Below are 7,364 nucleotides of genomic sequence, written 5' to 3'. Positions count from 1 at the left end.
ATTAATCTAAAAGATTAGAAGTAGTTTAAAAGTTTTTAAAAGACCCAATTCACCCCCCCCCCCTCTTGGGTTGTCACCTTGGGCAACACTCCTCCCTCTTCCTTCTCCCGTGAAGGGAGATCGGCTCGAGAGAGGACTAGCCTGAGGCCGGCGGCGCCAGCTGCGCCTACGGCAGCCTTAGTAGCCGCGGTCTGCCTCCCCCTCTTCATCTCTCTTTCTTCCCTCTTCTCCCCTTCCCGTTTTAATATTTATTTTATACTAAATCTACTCTACAAAGCATAAATTGTAAAGGAAAGGGATTAGAGCTTACCTGATCTGAAAGTGGTCGTCCGCCTCCTACTCCGGCGATGCGGCCTTCTGCTCCAGCGGCGTGGGTCCAACACCGGATCCTGCCAACCGTGAAGGGTTGTGAGAGAGAGATAGTGGAGAAGAGGGAAGAGGGTGATGAAACACTCCACCGATCGGGGCTTCTTGTAGCCTCTGATTGCAGGGGAAGATGGATGGTTGTAACCGCCCGCCATCAGGCAACCCAAACGCCTGTCTTTTGGTGTGCTGGCCTCCCCCGTTTCTACTGATGGTTATCACACTCTCAAAAGATGCCTGGGGAAAAAAATCTCCCAACTCGATCCGACTCTTTCTGACTAGATAATAAGAATGTAAGACTCAACCTAACTAATATAAACCAGCACAAAAGATAAAATAAAATATTTAATTTATTTTAATGATGAATCAAAGTTTGTAAAGGCTCAGTTGGCAGAGTTGGTTTTGACTCTACCGGTTTCTTTCAGGGGGGGAGTCTGACAGGCTAGTTTGGACGCCGACGGGACGGTCACGGGTGCGAGCGAGAGATCTTCACGCCCTGTTCAGTACGGAGCCAAATCGGCAGATTGATAGTGGCTGGATATGGAGGTTGCGGATTCATCCCCGTGTGGCGCTCTTCATCTGGAAGGGAGCTTAGGGCTGCCTTCCGACTAGGAGTTTGTTAGTTTGACGTGGTATGCGGATCTCTCAGTGTTGTGAGGCTTGTGTAGATGTTGAAGAGACCATCGAGCATGTTCTTATGCAGTGCCCTAGAACCTGAGAGATATGGAGGAGGTCACCGGTCCCACTTTCCAACACGGTGACTTCGATGCATGACCTGACTCGCATGTTGAGAGATTCCATGCAGAGTCCTTGGTCTGCGGAGGCAGGGATTCTGATGGCATACTTGTCTTACTACATTTGGTTGGACAGGAACACTGGTCTGTTTGAGGGGAGGAAGATGTCACCGAGGATGGTGGTGAATAGAGCAGTGACACATGCAAGGGAGGTTATGGTGGCTGCCGATGTGTTTTCTTCTGGGATGGCTAGGGACACCTGGGGTACTCTTCACGCTGTTTTAGCATCCCGGTTTGCCCTTATTTCTTGGGTACCCCCACCTCTTGGCTATCTTAAAGTTTACTTCGACGGCAATAGGTCGGTGAATGGTGTGACTGGAGGGGCTGGTTTTGTGATCAGGGACCATATTGGTAGGATGATAGCAGCAGGAGGTCGGCGTACGCCTGGACTTACGATAGTGGGGGCTGAGCTGCGGGCAGCCTGAGAGGGTATATCCTATGCGAGGCTGATTCTTGGTGTCGAGCGGGTGTACCTCGAGGGAGACTCCTCCATGGTGATTGATTGGATCCGAGGGGCGGATTGATTTGGTGATGGTCATCCCCTTATCCGGGAGACTCGTAGGATGGCTTAGATATTGAGCGGTTTTCGAGCAGCACACACGTTTAGGAAGGCGAACAGGGCAGCAGACTAGGTCGCCTCCTATGTCGCCCGGCATTCCAGGGATTTTCTTTGAACGTCTGCTTCGGATGTTCCATATCCTTTATATTCTCTACTTTTCCACGATTTGGCAAGATGTACTCACATTAGAGTTATATGATATGAGTAGCCGTTTTTACTATATATTAAAAAAAAAGAAAAAAAAAAGGGCATCCACTGCAACGATAAGTAAACCGAGTACCGCCAATATAAGACCATCGACCATCCTCCCTCTCCACCACTCAACCTTTCTTCACTCAGAGACACGCCAGACGAGCACAGCTGCTAGCCCATGGCGGCGGGAACCCGAACCCCCCACGTCGCCATCCTCCCAAGCCCCGGCGTGGGCCACCTCATCCCCCTCGCCGAGCTCGCCAAGCGCCTCGTCTTCCACCGCGGCTTCGCCGCCACCTTCATCACGTTCTCTGACTTCTCCTCCCCGGCGCAAGATGCCTTCCTCAACTCCCTTCCCCCTGGCCTCTCCTCCCTCTCACTCCCCCCCGTCCTCCTCGACGACCTCCCGACCGATGCCCGCATCGAGACCCGTCTCTGCCACGTAGTCGCCCGCTCCGTCCCCCGCCTCCGCGACATCCTCGCCACCCTCAAAGTCACCACCCCCCTCGCCGCCTACGTCATCGACATATTCGGCGGCGACACCCTCTGCATTGCCAAAGAGCTCGGCGTTCCCCACTACATGTACCACCAATTTCACGGTGCTCTCCCTCCTGTTCTACTTGCCCACCCTCCACCGGACCACCTCATGCGAGTACCGGGACCTCGCCGAGCCGGTCGTCCTCCCTGGGTGCGCGCCCATCAGGGGAGAGGACCTTGTGAACCCCATGCAAGACCGGACCAACGAGGCCTACACGTGGGCCCTCCACATCGCCGAGCGTTCAAGAGAGGCCGAGGGAATTCTGGTGAACAGTTTCGTGGAGATGGAACCGGTGGCCTCCAGGATTCTCATGGAGAACGAACCGGGGAAGCCGCCGGTCTGGCCGGTCGGGCCACTAATCCGGGCCGGTTCGAACGACGGCGAGGAGAATCGCTCCGAGTGCTTGGAGTGGTTAGACCGTCAACCTATTGGGTCGGTTTTATTCGTCTCTTTCGGGAGTGGTGGGACCCTGTCCACGGAGCAGCTGAGGGAGGTGGCCTTTGGGCTGGAGATGAGTGGGACCCAGTTCCTGTGGGTTGTCCGGTGTCCAAGCGACACAGAGGCTTATGGGGCCTTCTTTGGCGACAAGGGGGCGGACGACCCACTCAACTATTTGCCGGAAGGGTTCTTACAGAGGACCAAGGGGTCCGGTTTGGTGGTCCGGTTCTGGGCTCCGCAGGTTGAAGTGCTGCGCAACGGTTCGACCGGGGGTTTCTTGACTCACTGCGGGTGGAACTCGACCCTGGAGAGCGTGGTCCATGGCGTGCCCATGATTGCCTGGCCGCTGTACGCCGAGCAGAGAATGAACGCAGTGATGCTGTCGGAGAGCGTGAAGGTGGCGATGAGGCCGGAGGTTGGAAAGGACGGCGTGGTCCGGAGGGAGGAGATATCGAGGGTGGTGAAAGAGTTGATGGAGGGGGAGGGAGGGAAGGCGGCGAGAGACCGGATGGCCGAGCTCCGGGAGGCGGCGGCCAGGGCCTTAACGGAGGAGGGATCGTCTTACAAGGCGCTCTCCGAGGTGGCTGGAAAATGGAAAGCTGGAATAGCCGTGTGAGAAACGGATGGCGTTTGTTTTGCCGTTTGGATATTTGTCTGGTGATAAAATAACGTGCGTCTATTTTGACTGTTTCCTCGGTTTTCCCATGTTGTCGTTCATCCGTGTGGCTTTTGCTGCTCTCTCAAATGTACGCTTTAATGCTCCCGGTCTTCGTTCTTCGCGTCAAGCGTAGATGGGTGGACGTGATCTTTGTTTAAGAATCGTAGATTTTTTTCTTTATTATGATTGTTGAGCGAACTAGAATAATTTCGTATTCAGAAAAAGATTATTTTTTTTCCGGAGGCTCCCTTTTTTATCTTTTCTTTTTAGTGGACGAGAAAGAAAGCGCATGCAATTAAAACTATGCAAAAAAAAAAAAGGAGATAGCGACAGGAATTTGTTGTGTTCATAAATTTGGAGTGGCGCAGCTTTACTTGATTCCTCCACAAGACGACGGCAAGTTGGCCTAATTCTGAAAATAAAATTGGAGACCGCTTCGCTTGATTCCTCCACATAACGGCAAGTTGGCTTCTGAAAATGATATTGGAGAGACCGATGTATGTTAATCTTACAAGACGAATTTTGATGTTCACAAAAATAATTGAGTTAAAAATGTACTCCAATAATATTGGCTTAAATGTGAAGGGTTAGACCTGTAGATAAAAGTGGCACTTACAACCTCCAAGAATTAAGAAGAATAAAATCAAAGCTTTCTGAAATATCTGTGAAAAACTTAATGAGTTGACCCATACAGAAACTGAGTCGATCACTATATAGTTTAAGAAAAATAGAGAAGAATCACCGCCTGAGACCAACTTCATGAGTCGACTCTTGTGTTTAAGAAGACGATTCATTTTATGCATGAGCTGACCTAGCGACATTTTTGAGTCGACCCTTTGAAGAGTGCAGGAAACTAATGTGCACTAAAGGAATGAGGTGACTCTTGTGTTTGAAGAGCTGACCCAATATCTACATGTGTCGACTTCCGACATTGCCGAGTCGACCCTTGAGGCAAGCGCATGAACTCTGTATGAATCGATGGAAGGAGCCAACTCCTACGCCTATTGAGCCGTCCTCTTAATTACATGGGATGTCCCCTGAACCCAAAGAGTCGACTCCTGTTATCCTGACTATTCCAACGGATACTTTCGACAAGCTTTTGCTTCGTGTCAACGGATAGTTTTTTAGTCAGACAGCTAGTTGTATTTTTCGGACAATATGAAGTCTATAAATTCAAAGAAGCGCCAGAGGAGAAAAAGAGAGAGAAACAAGAGAGAGAATTCAAAAACTCCAAATCCTAGCTTCCAAAGATCATATTCTCACAAGAGAGATTTCAAAGAGTAAAACCATTTTGTGAGGAAATCAATAGGGATATTCAACAGAGAAGTACTGTTGTGCAATTAAGATTCTCATCTGCAGCCAACGACTATCTTCAAAGCTTCTGATCCATATTTATTGATTTCATTTATATTGAAGCTTTGCTTATTTTGTTACAGCATTTATTTCTTTGCTTTAAACTCTGCTGTATCAGCGTCCATTAAATCTGAAACTGATAAGGGTTCTTCCAAACCTAAATTGGAAGTTGTTGAATCAGGGGATTTAATAAGGTTTAAAGATTTTGGTTGGTGAGCCTGTGAAAACCAACTGGATTATTTGTGAACCCGGAAAACAATCGTGTAATGTTTTGGTTGGTGAGCCTGTGAAAACCTACTGGGTTGTTTATGAACCTTGAAAACAAATAGGTTAAGGTTGTGGTTGATGATCCTGTAAAAATCGACTGGGTTCGTTGTGTTACTGGAAAAATAACAAGTTGGGTTGTGAGCTCGAAAAACAACCAAACTGTAATCTGGATGGTTATAGTGAAATTTTCAAGAGTCTTGGGGAGTGGATGTAGTTGTGGGTTACACCGAACCACTATAAATTTTCTGTATTTGTGTGTGCTTTTCGCTTTACACTATTGCACTTTAATTTCTGCCATTATTCATTCATTGCTTAAAGCATACTATATCCTTCAAGTTGAAATTATAGTTTATCCACTGCATTCTAGTCAAAAGATTTTTAAACCCAATTGATCCCCCTCTTGGGTTGCATATTTGGGCAACAAGTGGTATCAGAGCCCGGTACTCAACTTCTTTTGATCTAACTATCAAGAGTTAAAGATCATGGCAGCTCCATTAGGAACCTCTATTGCTGAAGGACAATCCACAAATAGACCACCACTCTTTAATGGCACAAATTATACATATTAGAAAGTACGTATGCGCAAATTCATCCTAGTACTTGACTATGATCTATGGAACATCATAGTCAATGGGCCGCACACACCCACGAAAATCATTGATAGCATCTCTCTACCCAAATTTGAAGGGGAATAAGATGATCATGATAAGAAAATGGCTCAGCTAAATGCAAAGGCCATTAATGTTTTATACTGTTCATTAGATGCTAGTGAATTTAATCGCATATCTATCTGCATGTCTGCAAAAGAAATCTGGGATAGGCTGGAAGTCACACACGAAGGCACTAACCAAGTTAAAGAAGCTAAAGTTAACATTTTAGTGCACAAATATGAACTGTTTAAAATGGAACCCAATGAGTCTATATCTGAAATGTTTACTAGATTCACTGATATTATTAACAATCTGAAAAGTCTTGGCAGATCTTATATTAACAGTGATCTTATCCGTAAGGTTCTTAGGTCACTTCCAAGAGCTTGGGAAGCAAAGGTCATTGCCATCCAAGAAGTCAAGGACCTCAATGAACTCCTGCTGGAAAAACTCTTAGGCTCATTGATGACTCACGAACTCTCCATGAAATAGAGCCTAGAAGAGGATGAATCTAAAAAGCGTAGAACCATTGCTCTAAAGTCAACTCAAACTGAAAATGAGAGTGATAGTTCTGATTTTGAAGACAGTAAGGAAATGGCCTTGATCACAAGGAAATTTAGAAAGTTCTTCAGAAAGAAGAAATCTGGATTCAAAAAAATGCTAGTGATCAGGGGGGAGCAAAGTAGAGAAAAAAAGGAGCAACAAGTCACCTATTATGAATGTAAGAAACTGAATCACTTTAGAACTGAATATCCACTACTCAAGAAGGCTCCTAAAAAGTATAAAAGAAGGCCATGATGGCCACTTAGAGTAATAGTAACGTGAGTCTATTTTGATGGTTTCCCTAGTTTTCCCATGTTGTTATTCATCTGGTTGGCTTTTGCTGCTCTCTTCGCATCGAGCATAAATGGGTAGACGTGGTCCTTGTTCAAAAATCATAGATTTTTATTTTTAATATGATTTTTTTGGAACGCTCCATTTTTCTTTCTTTTTTTTTTTGTGGACAAGAACAAAAGTTCAATTAAAATGATCGAGCACCATCCAACAAAAGAAAAAAAAAAATGCTAGCGACAAGATACCAATATCGTGCGTGCATTTATTGTGTTCATAATTTTGGGGTGGCCTAGCTTCATTGGATTCCTACACAAATCTTTCTTTGCTCTTTTCCCTCAATATATTTGTTCTCTTACTCATAAGTTTAGCATTAATTCAATAAATTGGGGGATGTATCTGACCTCCTCCTTTTGCTCACAAAAAAAATTGACTTATCTGAAATTGTGGCTTTCCATAAAGCTTTATAAATTGGACACAACACTGTGCTACTATTTAAGAACTAGCAAAAGCATTGAACGTAGGACTACTAGTCTGCTGCGAGCAGGGCTTATCCTTGCACCTTTGAGGATGGACAAGCCAGAGAGAGAAAGGGGAGAAAATTTTTAGGTGAAGTTTTTTAATTGTTAAACTATAACAAGCCAAAAGAGCAGAGGAACGTGGTGAACCATGCCGAGTCGAGCCTGAAGAACCGTAGTATCGTGTTACAGTTTTTTTGCCCATT

At 46.1% G+C, this 7,364-nt stretch overlaps 1 pseudogene; it reads left to right on the top strand.

Moving 5' to 3' along the window:
* Window positions 1-1,924: 1,924 nt before the first annotated feature.
* On the top strand, window positions 1,925-3,780 carry LOC103696827 (hydroquinone glucosyltransferase pseudogene; annotated as a pseudogene).
* The last annotated feature ends 3,584 nt before the right edge of the window (window positions 3,781-7,364 follow it).

Source organism: Phoenix dactylifera, chromosome 1, assembly GCF_051530095.1.
Source record: "Phoenix dactylifera cultivar Ajwa chromosome 1, Ajwa_hap1_PhDact_Kaust_v1.1, whole genome shotgun sequence".
Classification (NCBI taxonomy): Eukaryota; Viridiplantae; Streptophyta; class Magnoliopsida; order Arecales; family Arecaceae; genus Phoenix; species Phoenix dactylifera.
The sequence above is the reverse complement of the archived record's forward strand: the minus strand, read 5'-3'. Positions and strand labels throughout refer to the sequence as shown.